The sequence below is a fragment of the Hydra viridissima genome, unplaced genomic scaffold (genome assembly GCF_058129835.1).
Source record: "Hydra viridissima isolate aposymbiotic clone 2 unplaced genomic scaffold, HvirCarnegie_v1 scaffold_1, whole genome shotgun sequence".
Classification (NCBI taxonomy): Eukaryota; Metazoa; Cnidaria; class Hydrozoa; order Anthoathecata; family Hydridae; genus Hydra; species Hydra viridissima.
Genome location: NW_028324300.1, coordinates 30,853,786 through 30,873,064, shown reverse-complemented (window position 1 = coordinate 30,873,064; position 19,279 = coordinate 30,853,786). Strand labels below are relative to the sequence as shown.

Below are 19,279 nucleotides of genomic sequence, written 5' to 3'. Positions count from 1 at the left end.
TAAACCACAAAATAAATATAACCTACGTAATAATAGCATTTTAGAAAAACCTTTTTGCAAAAATAAACAAGCTCAATTTTGTATATCTTATCGTGGACCTTTTCTATGGAACAAAATAGTACGGCCTAATTTTGTTTTTTCATCTGAACTGACCTATTCCTTTTTCAAGCAATCTATTAAAAAAATAATTTTTTCAACGAAAAATATTCTTGATTTTTTTTTGATTTTTTTAAAAAAATACTTTCAGTTGCTATATACTACACCTTGATTTGTCATGTTTTTATTTTGAGTTTCACTTCTGAAATATGTAGAGTATTAAATTTATGATATATTTATGATATTAGTGATTATATATTCTCGGTATATATTTATTTTATATAGTATATAGATGTCTTTATTGAAGAAGAAAATAGATTTTTGTTAAGGGCTTCGTGATAAGGTCATTGCGATCTTCTTGAAGTCCTGCCCTTATAATATTATAAATCTTAATGTAAATAATATTATACGGCAAAGAAATATATTAATACTAATACTATCCATGTCATTGTTATTTACCAGATAGTAGTAATGCCAACACTATTTTAACTGCATACCAGCCATTTTTTGAACAAATAGAAAATCTATTTAAGCTTACACGCTATTTAATCATTTTTCTTTCTTGATTTCATGATTATTATTTATTTTTTAACAAAAACTTATTCACTAATTTTTGAGCCATACAAAAAGTTCGGTCAAAAAATTGTTTAAATCTTTCCGTAAAAATTTGTCAAATTTGTTATAGAAGAACGTAACCTGCGTAACTTGGATTTTAAAGTGAATCCCTTTTTAATATGGGGCTCATTTAAAATTTTACCGTTTAGCTACAAAAACAGTTCTAAAAATAATAAACTTTTCAGAAAACATTTTATTTATTACTTTTGAAATTAAGGTTTTGAAATCAAGAATTAAACTTTTACTAAAATAGCATTACACTTAAACTTTGTAGATCCACAGACAGGTGTAACAACAAATCACGTGAAAGCTATGTGGTGTCGAGCAAAAGCAAAATTCAAATCAATGATGGGGCCAACTAATCGCGAAATGGTATCTGATTATTTATCCGAGTTTATGTGGATGCAGAGATTTTCCGAACATCGGTTTTTTCACTTTTGGGATCAAGTTTTAACAGCATATCCTGTTTGATATCCTGTTTGCATCAAACGTAACATACATTATAATTCATGCCTAAGGTTGTGTAAATCAAAAAAAGGCTATTTTCATAGCCACACAAAATTATTAAGAACATTTTTTGCAAAGAACATTAAGAAAGCCCTTTTTCTATTACTCTATGAAAGTTTGTCTTTCCAATTAATTTTTTTCTTTAATAACACAAAAAAAATTAATCGAAAAAATAATCGTAAATTCTGTTATAAAACTAAAATTCATAAGAAGGAATCGCAATTTCGCAAGAGCGACACGTTTTATAATTTTATAACTCGATCGTCTGCCTGATAGCTCTGGAAAGAACTTACGCGTCTATATTAGCCATTCCAGACGATTTTTTTATAATTCAAATAAACATATACAATGATTCTTACGTCGCGAAAATCAAAATAAAAAACGTCATAAAATATGTGAAGGAATATAGATATATATATATACATAATTTCTATATACAAATCCTTAGAATCTATTCTTCAAGAAAACATAAATAAATACTTGTTATAAAAAGAGGAATGACTAAACTTGCAATTTTCACCTGGACACTTTTAAAAAAAACTTTTTTTTTGAAAAAAAATTAACCTTGAAGTTTTGAAACGCTAAGAACTAAAAATTTATGTATAAAAGTTAAAAAGTGTCCACATTCCATTAGATTCCTCATCCCTTTTTTAATATATACGGAAAGTTTTATAAAAATTAGATGTGTTTTGGTACTAAGGAATCCTAACCTCCAAAAGCTTCGTTTTAAAAAAACGTTCCTGCTTCAAGCTTTTTTCTTAAAAGTGGTCTTAAGTTATGGATAAAATTTAATTGAAGCCATATAATCCATAGTACTTTCTATATTTGGCTGGAAAAAGGTTGAGTAACACTAATTGATTCAAAAAACCTCAAGGTGTTTGCTTAAGCATACAAAAAGATATAAGAGAGTAAAGTTCATGAAGATTTCGTGTGTTTTGTCAAATGTCAAATGTTTTTCGTTGCGCCGTGGAATTGCTATCTATATTCAAGGACGTATTAATAGATGGACGTTCAACGCATTATTTTATAAAAAAGATATGCGTGTTACGCTATTGTTTAGATAACTAAAGCGAAACAATAGGTGATAATTGCGAAACCGGGGAGTATTTTTATTTTTTTCGACGTCGGAAAAAGATGGTCTCGACTATCCAATATAAATATTTTTAAAAGTATTTTACTGAGCATCGATACATAAAATGAGTATGACAGAAAACTTTGCTATTAATCAAGATTATTCTTTTTTGCTTGAAAGTATTGATAACCAAATTGAATTAGTTGTGGATGATTAAATTGAGATAGATCTTGAAGAGTTAGCGGAATTGTTATCAGAGGATTTTGAATTGGAGCTCATACCACCAGCAATTCCTACAGAGAAGCTGATTGCAGAAGAAACCAAAATGCTGAAAAAAACAGAAGAACGCTTAATAACTAAATTTACCTGTCTGAAATGTTACAATAAATATCTTAGAGAATCGAATTTTAAAAAGCATGAAAAGAAATGTTACATTGCCACTAAAGGTGTGCTTATATTCACATGTTGTGGAGCTTAACGCCTAAACGGGTGCTGATTTATATTTGCAAATACTCCCAGATTATGAAAATATTGTAATAACTCTTAATTTTTATTTTAGAAATTATTCAAAACTGTAAATTTTGTAATGTATTATTGAACTTCCATATAGAAGAATGCAAGTTGTCTTTATTACATTTTTTACATATACTGGTGTAAGAAAATGTACACAGTTAAAAAATGGCTAGTTAAAGGTAATAGATGATTGACATTTCTCTGATAACCTGGGTTCCATTACAGCCAAGTTAGTATGGTAGATGGTACTAAAATCATAACAGACTTCTAAACATATCAATGAACAACCTCTATGTCTAATAACTTTAAAGTTTTCAACTGTATTGCCTTCTCTCGTTTCAATTATTCCAACATCCTCATTTGATGTGCTTTGGAAATTTTTAAAATCAGAAAATTTATTTCTGATTACAAAAAAAGATACTGGAAGTCATTATTACATTTACAGATGTTTATGCATGAAATGTTGGAGAATATAATATTAGCAGATTGAAGATTTAGTTGATAATGGATAATGGCACTTCACGATTTAAAACAATTAGTCTCCACATGCCATTTGATTGGCGATAACTATTGATTTTAACTATTACAAAATAATTTTTCTTTTTTTATTGTAACAGTCAAAACCATGTTTTGATGCAAATGCTTTTAACTGTTGATGAATACTTATCGCATGTACTTTTTTATTTCTTCCAACTCTTGTGAGTGTATTACATACATAACAGGTTTTTCAGAAAAAGTGAAGAATTTATCATTCCTCTCAACTTCAAAGCCTTTTTTTGATTTTAAATCTAACCTGCATAAGACCATATAACATGATTTGCATAAATATTCAGGATGAACTTTTTGATAGTCTGAGATTGTATCCAGCTTGTAAAAGCTAAGAATTGCTTGTTTATAGATAACAAGTTTTATTTGATAGTGACTGTCCTGCTTTATTATGCAGCCACACTTTCTACATAAATGTTTTAAATATTCCTCATGAAGACTCATTATTTATCCTGTAATGAGATAATAGATATAAATATAAGATTACTTCTTTTGATATAATATTTAGAAAAGGTTAAAAATAAGGCTATGCATCACTTGTAGAAGGCTCAAGAATATGCAACTAAAAGTATGGTCTTATCATTTTTATTACTTCTGTTATTACTATTAGTAACAACAGTAATAATTAAAAAAATAAGATCATTATAACTTAAAGTAGCTCTACATGACAGTTTAAAAATGCTTAAACAAAAATGCTCATTAAAAAATACATACTTTATATATCTTTCCAACTCCTGAAACGAATAGTATTTTATGAACTTTAAGATGCTTTTAGTTATAATACCTTTAGACAAAATGCAGTTTAGGTATCGAAAGTAAGAAATTTTTTAACTAGGTCGTTCACAAAAAAAAAAAAAAATCACAAATTCAAGAGAGAAAAAAAAGCGAGGCAAATTAGTTCGACATTTCCGACAAAAATAAGAAATACTCTCTGATTTGAACCTTAAAGTGGGAAGCGTAATCTGAGAGTGGGGTGAAAAGAACACTAAAAATATCTTTTTCGACCTTTAAAGTATATCATAGCAGCTTCAATTTAATAAGGAAAATTTGTTTCACTTTACTCTATCCATTCTTGTAAACCAAACATAGCCTTTTTGCAAAAGCCTAGTTTTAGACGTCAAAGTTTAAACACAGCTAAATTTTTATTAAGCAAAGTTCATAGCTCAAATCAACCTTTTTCAGATTTGTGAACTATTCTTGATTAATTTTTTTGTTTTTTATAACCATAAGCTTCAGTAAATGCATAATTATAATGGGTTTACTGAGGGAGGTTTTTTGACGGAAATTTGACGAGTAGAAGTCGGAGTATCTGTATCATGAATTTAGAAAATTGACGGTAACACGCATAGTTTTTGGCTAATTGGCGGCACCTTTGATCTATAACAATGCGTTGAACGTCCATCTATTAATACGTCCTTGCTATATTAAACCAGAAACAATTCCTTGTAGTAAAAACCAGGCTGGCAATGTTTTGCGGTTAAAAACGATATCAACCGTAAAGTTAGTAAATTCAAGATGGCGAATATCAGCGGTTTGTGGTATATTTTTGTACTTTCAACTTCAGATTAGAGCACTTTCCGTTGATTTTGAGACCCATGTTTTTATACGATTTTTAATCAGCATAAAATTCTCTATCAGAATCAATCATAAAATTAGGGGGGGGGGGGGGGGAGAAAGTGGAGTAGCGCCGAGCTATTATAACTTTTTCATTTCCACAGAAAGCAAACAGGATTGTGAAAATTTTGATATCACAACCACAAAAGAAAAAAATGACAATGAGGATGTTGATTTTCTACGAAAAAGAAAATATAAACAAAGAGAATTTCCTGGTAATTTTCCAAGTAGGCATTGGTTTATATGCTGGAATTATATAAATTTCAGTTTTTTTACCTGAAAATAAAAATACCTGAGTTATCATAATTTATACTATAAAACACTAATTGTATTTACAGGTTCAGTTATCAAAGATTTGGATGAAGTGTCATGCCCCTGACCTCCAGTAGTTCATTGATTAAATCTAGAGGTAAATGTATATACATAAATATACATCATACATACATACATACATACATACATACATACATACATACATACATACATACATACATACATACATACATACATACATACATACATACATACATACTTACATACATACATACATACATACATACATACATACATACATACATACATACATACATACATACATACATACATACATACATACATACATACATACATACATACATACATACACTGTGTGACAAAAGTTATTGTACACTTTAAAAAAGTTACTAACTCTTAATTTAGAATAAAAGAAATGCAAGGAACAAGTTAAAAACTGAATAAAAACTATTTGATTTATAATTATTTAAACAAAAATTGAAAAAACAGAACAAGAAAAAAAATTTATTTTAATATCTTGATAAAAAAACAAGAAAAGTAACAAAAAGAAGGTGACAAAAGTTATCGTACGCTTTCAAAATAGTACACTTTGATAAATATTATGGGAACTAAACTTATATTTTAGTATCGTGTATTTTGTCCTTTAGCTTTTACAACAGCAGCAAGATGTCTTGGCATTGATTCAACGAGTTTTTTTGAAATAGACAGATCGATTGATTCCCACGTCTTTACAATTTGGACTTTTAATTGTTCGATGGTGTTAACACCTGTTCTATCTACTCGTCTATCGATTTCATCCCATAAATGTTCTATTACATTCAAATCAGGGCTTTGAGGTGGATGATTTTGTATGTCCCAACCTTTTTTTTCCATAAATTCCATCACATCTTTGGCCTTATGTTTGGGATTGTTATCTTGAAGAAAAACGAAGTCATCACCAATACCAAGATTACGTGCTGATTGTTCAACATTTTCTTTAATAATACGTTTATAGTAATGTTTATCCATATTTCCTTCAATAAATACTAACTTTCCAACACCTGCTGCCGACATACATCCCCAAACCATTACTGATCCATTTCCGTGTTTAAATGTTCGGACTGTAGTTCCATTTTCTAAGCAATTTTTTGATGAACGCCATACACGAACTCTACCATCAGATCTTTTTACATTAATTTTAGACTCATCTGTCCATAAGACTTTATTCCAGAATGAGTCTGGCATATCAATGTACGTTTTAGCATAGTTTAATCGAAGCTTACAATTTTTATCACTAATACAAGGAACCTTTCTTGGAACGCGACTCACTATTCCTTGTCTTTTAAGACTTCGAATGACTGTTTTTGGACTAATTTTAACCCCAAAATTGTTTTCTATTTTGCAAGCTAAAGTTTTGGCACTTACAAAACGATTTTTCTTGATTGTGGAAGCTAAGCTTCATTCAGCACGCTTATTCAGTTTTTTTGGACGACCACTTCGGGGCAAATCAGCTATTTTCCTGTTTTTTTGAACTTGTTAATAATTGAAGAAACTGTGGATTTTTTAGAATCAACAATTTTTGCAATACAATTTAACGATTTTCCTTCATTCCAATGCTTAATTATTAGCTTCTGAATTTCTACAGTGGTCTTAACCCGTTTCGAGCTCATTTTACTTTTTTTTTAACCAAAAAATTCATTTAAAACAATTGAAAATAATTTTAAAGTGTTTATAGTTTACTTTATTTTCAAAAATGTATGAAAAATGGTGGACATAACGGTTTGGAGTTAAATAAATATTAGTGTACGCCAAGTGTACGATAACTTTTGTCATCATCTTTAATGTACTTTTTTCAAATTTTGAGCCTAATTTTAATGTTATTTCAATATAAATTCCAAAAAATTCATAAATTAACAAAATAAATACTATTAAAAAAAAAATTATAAATAATTTTCATTAAATATAGCAGAAAAATTGTGTCTATATTGAAATTTTTTTTTTCTTAGCGTATGATAACTTTTGTCACACAGTTTATGTTACAGTCTCTATCACAAATCATATAACAGAATCACAAATCATATTATTTATAAAACTAAATATATCTACTATAGAAGAATCTGACCTTGCTTCACTATCTAGAAAATCAAGTATATAAGCAACATTATTATTATCATAAATTTTAATAAAAATCTCAAGAACATTAGTAGCATAAGAATTCTGTCGAAACTAAATAGACTTTCAACATATTCAGTAAAATCCACGTTGTAATATTGTTTTGTGCTATGCGAGACTTTAATATCGTTGTATAACACTGATAAGTTTCTTTTCTTTTCCAATTCATTAATAAAGATAAAACTTGATGGAATAATTGTAAAATAATAATTATTTTGTAAATTTCCACTGCAAAAAGTGTTTTTAAAACGCAGTGGCTACGGGTACGTCTAGACGTATCTTTAATGAAAAAAGTTAGAGGTACGTCCAAAGTTTCGGACGCGGTAGGATCATTTTGTGAAACTTAGTTTTATAAGTTCCTTCATAATAAAAGATTTCCGTTAACAATGGCTTTAAATGTTGGTGATAGGTCTAACTCTTTAAAAGAGTTAGAAGAACAAAGGATCAACATGATAGCTATATAAAATTTGCTAAGCTAAAGGATAAACCCTTGACCCATGTAGAAAAATATCGTTGCGCTAATCGACTAGTACAGCATTTATCTGATGTAGCAGCAAAAAGTGGATCATCACAGTTTGAATGTAGAATGAGAGTCTTGCAAAATTTAGCAAGTATTTGGGGTTCTAATAATGAAGATATGGTAACTTCAATTCAAAATCAATTTGTTGATTTTAATATACAAAATAGAGTTTCCATGTTCGAAATGGATGATGATATATTTCAGTCTGAACTGCATGAAAGAAAAGTAAGATGTTAACATTATGATTTATTGGCATTTAAATTGCTAATTTCGCTGCTGTAAATTGTTAAGTATTTTAGTATTCAATTGTTTGTTTTCTAATTATAGCTTGAAATAACAGATTTAAATGAGCAAGTTGCTGATATTGTTAATGTTGAAGAAGTTGACAAAAACAATTTTGATCAAAACTATAAAGTAAACTGTGATTTGTTCGACTTATTTTTTAATTATCTATTTTCTGAAGTTAAATTGTTTTATTTCCAATTATAGTTTGAAAGACTAGGTTGCTGCAGTGAAGTTGAAAGCATTGCAGTTAAAAACTATACAGTATACTTTCTTTTATTTTCCCTATTAAAATTATTTATTTTCTAAAGTTAAATTGTTTTATTTCCAATTATAGCTTGAAAGACCAGGTTGCGGCAGTGAAGTTGAAAGCAATGTAGTTTCAAAAATTTATAGTTCCTTGTAAAGGTATTATAGTTTTAACCATCAAATGTGCCTCTTGTTAACTGGCAAAACAGCCAATACTTTAATTTTTTTGAGAGATGTTATATGAAATAAAAATGTGAAACTAGTAATGTGTGTTTTTTGCAAAGAAACCATTGAAAATAAAGTCAGTAATAAACCAGGAAGAATTTAAAGTTACTGTTGCTTTTCTGTATATGCAAATGCATCAATAATTATAAATGTGCAAAGATTTTCTGATGATGTAAGATTACATCATCTCGGTTGCAACATTTATTGAAAATTGAACAAATGTGTGAAAAAATGGGAGCGATTAATGGTAATAAAAGAATAAAAACTTTTACTTTGCAACATCAGATGCAATATTACACACATTAGAAGGTTTTATAGATTTAACTAGTTTTTTACTTGAAACTAGTAAAGATATTCAGTTTATTATGCTTGGTGATTTTTTAACTGATCATTTAGAGAAAGTTCTTGGTAAATTAAGGCAGGGTGCTGGTGCATCATATTTTATATTTGATCAACAAGCTATTGAGAAAATGCATAATTTACCATGCCAAATTGCTTTTGAGGTCTGATGCAGGCTATGAGTATATATGAGTGAGATTTTTGACATGTTGGATGATTTAGTAAGATCTATGAAAGAAGATAGCAAAATGGAGTGTGTTTATATTGCTAGATACATAGTTTACAAAACTGAAGTTGGTCATTCTGAAATTTTTTTTTAATATTTGTATAGAAGTTATGTGAAAAAACTCAATAGTGGATGTTTAAAAATTTCTGGTAATGCATTGTATCAGTGGGTGTTTTTTTTATTATTTTTATAATTTTGTTCTTAAAATTTGATTAGATTTTACTTCAATGGTTTTGTCGAAAATCATTTTCTAAATGTTTTAATTTGATTAATGAAATTTATTTTTGTTATGTTCTTCCGCAAATTAAAATCTGCAGTAAAATCTTATCGAATATGCTTATAAATAACTATACAAAATTGGCTAATAATTGAATTGGAGTTTGATAACAAGATCACCGTTTGAAAATACTCTAACAAACTTCATAGTGTTTTTTTTTAGGAGATGATGAATTTAAATTCTTATTCCTTCTTTCCTTATTTTTTAGTTTTGTTGTGACGTTTGCTGAAAGGAGGAAGACCTAATGATGTTACAGTTGTTACACCTGCTGATACTGTAGATCTTAATTTAGAGGCTAAGGATCTTCCATCATCTCTAATTAATGAGATAGTAGTTTTTGAAATTCTAAAGCCATTTCTTACAGCACAAGCGTGGAAGATTTTAAGAGCTGCTTTTTTAAAACGCAAAAAAATGAAAATTTGGAATTGTCCAATTTGTCTTCTCAATGCCCCTACAGAATCAATTGAGTGTGGCAGTTGCCTTGAATGGTATCACTTTAATTGTGTCAAGGTAACATCCAAGATAAATAAAAGTTGGTGCTGTGGCACATGCCTGTTGAATCCTGAATTTTGAAGTTTATTGGTACTTAAAGTAGGTTATTTTTAAATTTAACAATAAACTTCATTTCTTAACATGTATATTATTAACATTAACTGTAATATTAAAAAGAGTTTTTAAAACTTATTTATGTATATTTATAAGTACTATTTATAAAATATCTATGGAATAAATAATACTTATTCAATGTAGTTGTTTTATCTCAACAAGGTGTTAGTAGTTTTAGTAATTTTAGTAGTTCATGATTTTTATTCTAAATGTAGCGACCTCTGAAGCAATGATCAGTGACGTAGCAAGGTCGTTGGGGGTCCGGGTTTAGGTTTTTGATAGAGGCCTAATGGGCCAATTTTGAATATAATATGCAGGGTGCGTTGAATGAGGGACTTCAGACTTCAGTAACGCGCTAAAGTCGTGGTAAAGTCTTGCTAAGTCAATGCATGCTTAAAAAAGTATAATTATGTACTTAAGGGAGCCGAGTTCATTGAACCTCCGATTGCTACGTCAAAATGTATTTTTTTCAACGAGCTTTCCTCGTAATAGTAGCAAAACTTAGCAGTTGATCTAATTTACATAAAGTGATAAAATATATCAGCAATATAGAATACATGTGCTGACAATACACTAAGATTTTTTTAAAATAAATTGAAAACCACTTTCACAAATTTTATCGACAATTTGACAATAAAACTCCTATCCTAATTTCCACGCTTTATTCCCTCATTTTACCCGTTGTTAGTTTCAGCATTCTGTATTTCCGCATTTTATCCGTGACCGTTACAGTACTATAAAACAGGAATCTGTTTTATGGCTTCGGTATTTAGATGTATACGGATATATTATATGGATACGGTTATTATCCATCCATCGCCGAATATTTTTCTTAACTCTCGTTAAATTGGCTCAAGTTTTTTTTATTATTAATATTAGTATTATTAAGGTGCTCTAAGAAGTCCTAATGCTCTTTTCACAGACCACCGTCCCATATAGAATAGCATTTAATAGATTAGCTCTCCATTTCCAACCTCACCGAATAAGTTTTTGTGCCAGGCCGGGAAGCGAACCCAAGGCTTTGCGGCTGAAGTCCAAGTACTTGACCTCTACGCAATGGTTGCCTACTACGCTACGGTTCATTGCTAAAATTCAGTTCAGAAAGTTTGAACCAATTGTAATATTTTTTTTGTTAGTAATTCACCTAAATTTTTCTATATGTCCAAAAGTTTCGAATTACCTTTAGCTTTACTTTGCTAGGAATAGGCCTAAACATTTCTACTGCGCCCGAATATATGGACGTATCTTAAACATTTTCTGTTTGTAATATGTCTACACCTTCCTACCGCGTCCGAAAGTTTGGACGTATCTTTAATTTTTTTCTGTTAGGAATACGTCTAAATATTCCTACCGCGTCCGAAAATTTGGACGTATCTCTAACTTTTTTTATTAAAGATACGTCTAGACGTACCCGTAGCAACTGCGTTTTTAAAATGGAGAATAAAATGCTTTATATAAATGCTTTGTGCGAATGGTTCGCAAAGCATTTATTTAACTGAAGTTATCAAATCGCAAGCATAGAATTATAATTGTAAATTGGCCCAACGTTGAGCCAACGTGATGTAAATCTACGCTAATGATTGTAGAGTTAAAACGCGTTGGTTATGCATTGGACCAACATTAGTCAAACAATCCAACGTTAGCGCAACGTTGGCCCAATTAAGCATGTGCTTGCTGGGAAGTAGTGAGTATATTAACAGATCTATTATCAAACCACTTAATTGCACGAAGCTCAACCCCATTATTTTGGCATATTTTTATTTCAACTGAACCTCTTCCGTTATTTTTCATATCTTTGTCAGTTGACATTTTGCAGTCCTATTAGGGCGCACAGTCCCAACTAAAGCAATTCCTTGATTGAATAATGCAGTTGCTAATTCAACACCTGTGTCACAGTTATCTATAAACAATTTATGTCCATTGTGTCTCGGAATATTTTGTAGCAATTGCATAACAATATTTCCTGAGGCCTTAAGATCAGATTGACCTGTGCATGCAGAAATGGAGCCTGTATGGATTTCAAAGGCATAAATAAGGCCTTCCGGATTTATCAGGATATAAAGCTTGTAGCCCCACTTTTTAGGCTTTTTAGGATTATATTGCTTTAATCTAGATCTCCCTTTAAAAGGTACAACTAGTTCGTCAATGCATAACATTTCAGTTGGAACAAATAATTTAAAACGTTCTTTTAAAGCATCTATTAAAGGACGAATTTTAAAAAGTTTGTCTGGACAGTTTTCTGACATATTCAAATTATTATTGCAATGCAAAAACCTCTTGATACGCTCGAATCGTCGAATGTTCATAACATTTGCTATACGCTCATATCGAAGAAATATGTCCCAATAATCGCGTGTACCAGGCATTTTTACTATTGACATTAAGAAAAGTATACCAACAAATACTTCCAACTCTTCTGATGAAAGATTAAGAGGTTTAGTGATGTCAAATTGGACTGCGTATATGTTACTTTCTTCTACAATGCGCGTGATGAGATCGTAGCTTATGATATCTCGAAAATACTCTATTGGCAGCCGCACAGGCAATATTCCAAGAGTTAGAATCCCAGTGAAAGGATTATTTTTGACAGAAATACTACATGGCTCTTTTATTTTCCATTCCATTGGTTTAGACTTTTTTGGCTTTAATTTGGTTTCAATAGCTCTTGTTTTTTGGATTGGAGCAATGTCTGCTATTGGAAAAAGTTGGTCATTATTTTCCAAAAATGAATCATCAAACTCTGTTTCTAGTTCCAAATCAGCATCTAACTCTATTTCTGGTTCCGAATCAGTAAGTTCACAATCTAATTTATTATCATTTAGTACAACTGATTCATCACTTTCGGAAGATAAATCACTTTCCTCTGATACTACAGTATTTAAAATTGGTCTGGGTAGAACTGGCTTTAGTTTTTGATCATAAAATTTATAAGTATCCATCTAAGTAAGTAAAAAATAATACCTGTAATAATGTCGTTTATTAGATGAATTTAATATAATAGACTTTTTGTTAATGCGCAATGTTGCCTGAAGTCAACAAAACGCGCTTTCAAACAAAACTTTTCGGTTTGACTTTTTAAGCGGGTATGCGCAATTTTGCTTTAAAGCAACGAAGGTTAAAATTCTATTTAAAAACTCGTTTGATGAAAAATTAACGTGAAAGATATATAAGATCACATTAAATATGTTATAAAACAAATTAGTCATTTTTTGAACTGCAAAAAGATGATATATTTTTGAAAAACAAAGATTAAAAACTGACCTTATTTACAAACACTAATTAACTTGAGAATTCAAAGAATAAACTTTGGTGTCTGCTTATTCTGATTGGTTAAATGCTGAACTAAAGCTATCAGCATTCTTTTTATTATAAAATGTCACTTTAATTAAACTTTTAAACCATTTCTCGGTATGTTGACTACAGGCAACTCGGAGCTACAAGAGGTTAACCTCTTGTAGCCCCGAGTTGTAGCCCCAATCATAAGATTTTTTTCATAATATTACATATTTACATAAATTTCAAATATAAATATTTTTTTATTTAACAAAACATATTCTTACAATAAGTTGCTCTATATTAACTTTCTGTTTTTCGTTTTTTAGAATAAATATAATAAAATAAAAATTCTCAGTAAAGCTAAGTATAAATTTTAATTTTAACTTGCTTAAATTTAGTTTGTTTAATAAAAGTAAAGAAAAAGTATTTGTCTGCTTGTGCAGAAATCTCAAGTTTCAAATAGTTAGCATTTGTTATATAACTTATGTACCTTTTAGTTCTTAACTACCCAATGCTGTGTGCTAGAAGGTTAATAACACAACAGCATGGTAGGCAGCTGATTTTTTTTTTAAGATAAAATATTTTTTAGGCATTAGTTCATCAGATAGGCACTAAAAAATTAGCTGAGCACTGTGATTACACACAACTCAGAGGTTCCTTCTAGAGTTAATATATTTGATAATCATGATAATATTTTTGATTATCATGATAACCATTTACTTGCACTGATTAAATATGATATATATATATATATATATATCATATCATAAAAATATTTTTGATTGGTTTTTGAATAGGATAAGTTTTGTTAATTGAATTTAAAAGATTTTTTCCAGCTATTTTGGCAGTTTGTTTTTTACCCAGGTGATAAAGATATATTTATGCATAGTTTTTTGAAATAAGTTTAATCAGTGCATGTAAATGGTTATCATGATAATCAAAAATATTATCATGATTATCAAAAATATTTAATGAACAAACCTATCATTTGTTTGACTCAGTTATAACTGCAGTTATAGCTGAGTCAAACATATGATAAGTTTGTTCATTAAATATTTTTGAGTAATCAACTGATCTCAAAACAGCACTAGAAACGGCATTTGAATTCCTATTTCTTTTGGAAGGTGGCCGTTTATTGAGGCAAGCAACCTTTGGAAACATCTTTCAGTTTCTTTGCATATGATAGCCACACTTTAAGTTGGTTTAATTAAACCTCCTCTGTCTTTGAATTTTAAAAAACTGGTTTGTTCGAAATGATAAGTAAGTATGCATTCCAACATTTAATGCAGATAGTTTATTATAAATTTACGTATCATAAATTTTTTGATAAGATACATAATGTTGATAATGTTTGATAACATACAAAATGTATCCCAGCTAGCCTATACAGACGGGTCCCGTACGGTATTGAACCGGGGATCTGGTATGGTTTTTATCCGGGTTATGGTACCGGGAGTCAGACGGGTCCCGTACGGTATTGAACCGGGGATCTGGTATGGTTTTTATCCGGGTTATGGTACCGGGAGTCAGACGGGAACCGTACGGTTTTCCCGGGCGTTAACACCACATATCGACTGTTTTAGAATTTACCTCAGGGATGAAGTTTGAAATTGCCATTTTGTTGTGTGAAAGTTTTTGCGATATTTTGTTAATATTATATTTCTTTTACGCTTTAATGTTGTTTCTTTTTCAAATATTGGTATATATTTTTTTGCATATATTTTCCAAATATTTCCTTAAAGTTATCCGTTTTCAAATTATGATTGTCGGATAAGAACAACTTTTTTACTGTTTGATTATAGTAAAATATATTTGAGGATAATTTTTTTACTAACTGTATTTTAGGTATTTCAAGTTCATTATGTTTTCGTTATGTTTGCAATAACTATTTATAAATAATTCTATGTTGATTTTTGCAAATTGATTGAAACATTAAGTTGAAAACACTGGTTTTTAGTTGTCTGAGATACTGTAATTAAACTACGCGCGAAAGCAATTACAGAGTGGACATTGCGCAGTTTCCTTAAAATCTTATAAACAAACTTTGAGCGGTATTTTTATGGACATATTTGAGTTGATTTGTAAAGTGTAAATTGAAGGCGAATTTTTTGTGGATGGGAGTTTTCTTACTAGAAGAGAAAATGTAGAGTTGAAACGTTGCGTTCGCCGCGAGAAAGTAACATATACGTTGTTAATAATTTTTATCGCATATAATTTATAAAATCTATCTTCATTTAATTTATAATAATAAAACTATTTTGGTAATTGGGGAATATTTATAACCTTATAAGATTTTATTACCCATGTTCTTTTTTTATATTATTTGTTATTATATTGTTATCTATTTATTGTTTGTTAATTTTGTAAAATAACAGAAAAACATTTTGTAAAATTAAAAAGATATAAGTAACCTTATTATGAGTTCAGACAGAACAAAACGTAGAAAAACTGCTGCTGAAATAGCAAGAAATGTGAAAGAAGTATCATGCAATGAATCCGAGTTGTTGAATAATATTTTAGTGTTTAACTCTTCTAAATCCAATTGTCAAAAATACTTTTGTACTCGAGTCTTCTCCTAAAAATCCCGAAAATTAATGCTGGTCGGATGACAATATAAATTTACCTTTTACTAACTCTATCATTAGTTTTGAAGAATCTAGTGATAACATCGAATGGAAAGCATAGTGTTTTAAATAATTTGCTTCAGAATTTGTAAAAATCAAATTTAGGTTTGCCTAAAGATGCTAGAACACTTCTTAGAACTGATCGAAACATTATTACTGCTTCTGTAGCTGGTGGTGAATATTTTTATATAGGAATAAAAAACTGGTTATCTTTGTTCCTAAATAAATCTTCAATTTCATCTGATATTACACAGCTTACAATTCACAGAAATATTGATGGTATTCCTTTATTTAACACCCCAAATGTTTCTCTCTGGCTAATTCTTGGTTCGATTGTAGAACTTGAAGGTAACACAATCTATCAAGCAAAACATGGCCTATTTAATGACATCTAAGCAAGCGCAACAGTGTAGCTTGATTGGTCAACGAAGCAAAAATCAAATTTTGAGCACTGCAACACTTTCAGATTTTGTTTAGTAAGTATTCACTTCAAAATTGTATGCCCTCATTTAATAGCAACATATTAATCTTGAGTTATTTATTTAGATCACAACATTTAGCCCAGAAAAGTAATACTTGCTAAATGGTGTAATAATAATAATTTAACATGTATACTGCGGCATCAACATAATTGTTGTATATGTATATAGGTGCTGCTAAACAGAACTTTGCCACTAAGGACACAACCAAGGAGATGCTTGAGAAGTAACTTTCTACGTGGTTTGGAAATTCACGGGATTGTGGGGAAGGAAGCCGAAAACCGAAAGGGAAGAATGCAACAGAAGTCAATAATGTAATACAAGTTCCTGATGATGCAGTTACAAATGTTAAATAGTGAACAATGTTTTTTGATCTAGCATCAGTTAAGAGTTAACAAACTGTTTGCCATGGTCTAAGTTATGATTTATTAAAAATAGTACACAATGTGATCTGTTTTTCAAGCACTGTATACATTTTACTGGTTTGTCCAGCCTGTAACTATATTTGTATGTTAAATGATATTATTGGTGCATTTTTTGAAAACTTCTTAGTTTATGACTTGTAATTGCTTTTTTTTTTCAATAGACTCTTGCATATAGTTAATCGCTTCTCAGTTTTAGCAATTATTTGTGGTAGTGTTATTGTTTCAATTAATAAAATGCATCTTATCTGCTAGCAATGTAGCTACAGGACTTAGAAATGTGACATAGCGATAATAATAATAATAATAATAATAATATAATAAAAATAATAACAATAATGATACTAATAATACTACTACTACTAATAATAATAATAATAATAATAATAATAATAATAATAATTATAATAATAATAATAATAATAATAATAATAATAATAATAATAATAATAATAATAATAATAATAATAATAATAATAATAATAATAATAATAATAATAATAATAATAATAATAATAATAATAATAATAATAATAATAATAATAATAATAATAATAATAATAATAATAATAATAATAATAATAATAATAATAATAATAATAATAATAATAATAATAATAATAATAATAATAATAATAATAATAATAATAATAATAATAATAATAATAATCATTATTATTATATATTTTTATTATTATATAATAATCATGGGATCCATGTGGGTATAATAATCATGGGATCCTTGTGGGATCCATGTGGGTTATCCCAGCTGAATACCAGCTGGGTTCCGAACGGGTTCTGTTTGCTATCCCTTCTGAATACCATCTGGGTCCCGTTTGCGTTTTCTGGCAAATATCCCGGACGGGTCCCGTCTGGATCCCGCGGACAAAATCCGGCGGGATCCGTCTGGATTACCCGTACGGGCCCCGTCCTGCGCCCCGGCTGGGACCCACCCGGGTACCTTACGGGCTGGCTAGCTGGGTTTTGCCCTTATTACAAATGGCGGATTCAATTTGTAAATAAAAAAAGCGGCTTCACTTTTCGTCTAATAAAATCCCGCAAGTTAGACATCTAGTATATATAATATATCATTGTCAAGACGTAACTCTTGAGTTTTAGCATTGATCTTAGGCACTGCTTAAAAAAAAAGTGCAAAAACAATATATCAGAAAATGTCAATTTATTTATTAAAATTTACTATAAAACAATACCCACTTTGAATCTATATCGGAATAAAATTTATGGGTGTTGTTGTTAAGTTTCTATGGGTGTTCTTTAGTTTTCGGGCGGACCTCTTAAGCCAATCGGCGTGCGACTCGGAAATAAATTTATAGGGGAAATAAATTTGTACAACAGCGGACCTAATCATTATTTGCTCCAGTTAGAAAAAAATTATTTTTCCGAGACATCTTAACAACCTTTTTTGTATTTTGCCGTGACACCTACTCGCTTCCCTTTACAAATAAAATAATTTAAAAACATTTTTCCTGAAGTGAGTAAAAATAAATTAAAAGATGAAATAAATACCCAATAACGTTCAGAAGTAGTCCAAAGTTAATATAATCTGTATTTTCGAATCAGAGATATTTGCAGCAATTGTTAGTTCACACAGAAACCTTTGGAACTGGTTTGACTGATCTTTATAATGCAAAATAATACGCAGTTTTTTTTAAGAATTATTTGATACAATATAATGCATACTAAATACAGTATTACACAAAAAATAGTTTGATATAAAATATATAATACCAACCAATGTAACTTACTATATTGTAAACAATATAATATAATAAGCTAACATAAAATATCAAATGACAACCAATTAAAACTATTATGTTCTTGCAGCGATGTAAAATACTTTTCAACTGTTTTAAAACTGACTTGAAATGAGCTTATCAAAAAATAGAAGTTTGTTAAAAAATTGAACGTAATACAAAATATTAAAGAAATTATTAGAAAACAAGGCTATTGCTTAATTAAAGCTACCAGTAAATAGTGTGTATTTACTTCACCATTAGGGAGAAAATGTATATTTGTCTTACCTATCTATCTATCTATCTATCTATATCTATATCTATATCTATATCTATATCTATCTATCTATCTATATATATATATATATATATATATATATATATATATATATATATATATATATATATATATATATATATATATATATATATGTATATATATATATATATATATATATATATATATATATATATATATATATATATATATAATTATAATTAAAAACGATAAAGAAAAAACTTTTATTATGGAACTTTAAGTTTTAATGCCTAACGGCAATCATCAGCCATATATTACATTATATATATATAT

At 29.2% G+C, this 19,279-nt stretch overlaps 1 long non-coding RNA gene and 1 pseudogene across 3 annotated transcripts; both read left to right on the top strand.

The window, feature by feature from the left end:
• Window positions 1–4,813: 4,813 nt before the first annotated feature.
• Window positions 4,814–5,805, top strand: LOC149894475 (uncharacterized). Of its 2 annotated transcripts, none has more exons than XR_016445844.1 (3): window positions 4,814–4,880; window positions 5,068–5,178; window positions 5,302–5,805. It is a non-coding gene; the product is annotated as an uncharacterized LOC149894475 (long non-coding RNA). The 2 variants fall into 2 exon arrangements; XR_016445839.1 differs by having other exon boundaries at window positions 5,068–5,190.
• Window positions 5,806–6,590: 785 nt separating this feature from the next.
• On the top strand, window positions 6,591–10,274 carry LOC149894474 (uncharacterized; annotated as a pseudogene). Its single transcript, XR_016449752.1, has 7 exons — window positions 6,591–6,714; window positions 7,243–7,383; window positions 7,822–8,153; window positions 8,256–8,416; window positions 8,453–8,474; window positions 8,548–8,618; window positions 9,735–10,274. The product of XR_016449752.1 is annotated as an uncharacterized LOC149894474 (transcript).
• Window positions 10,275–19,279: the final 9,005 nt, after the last annotated feature.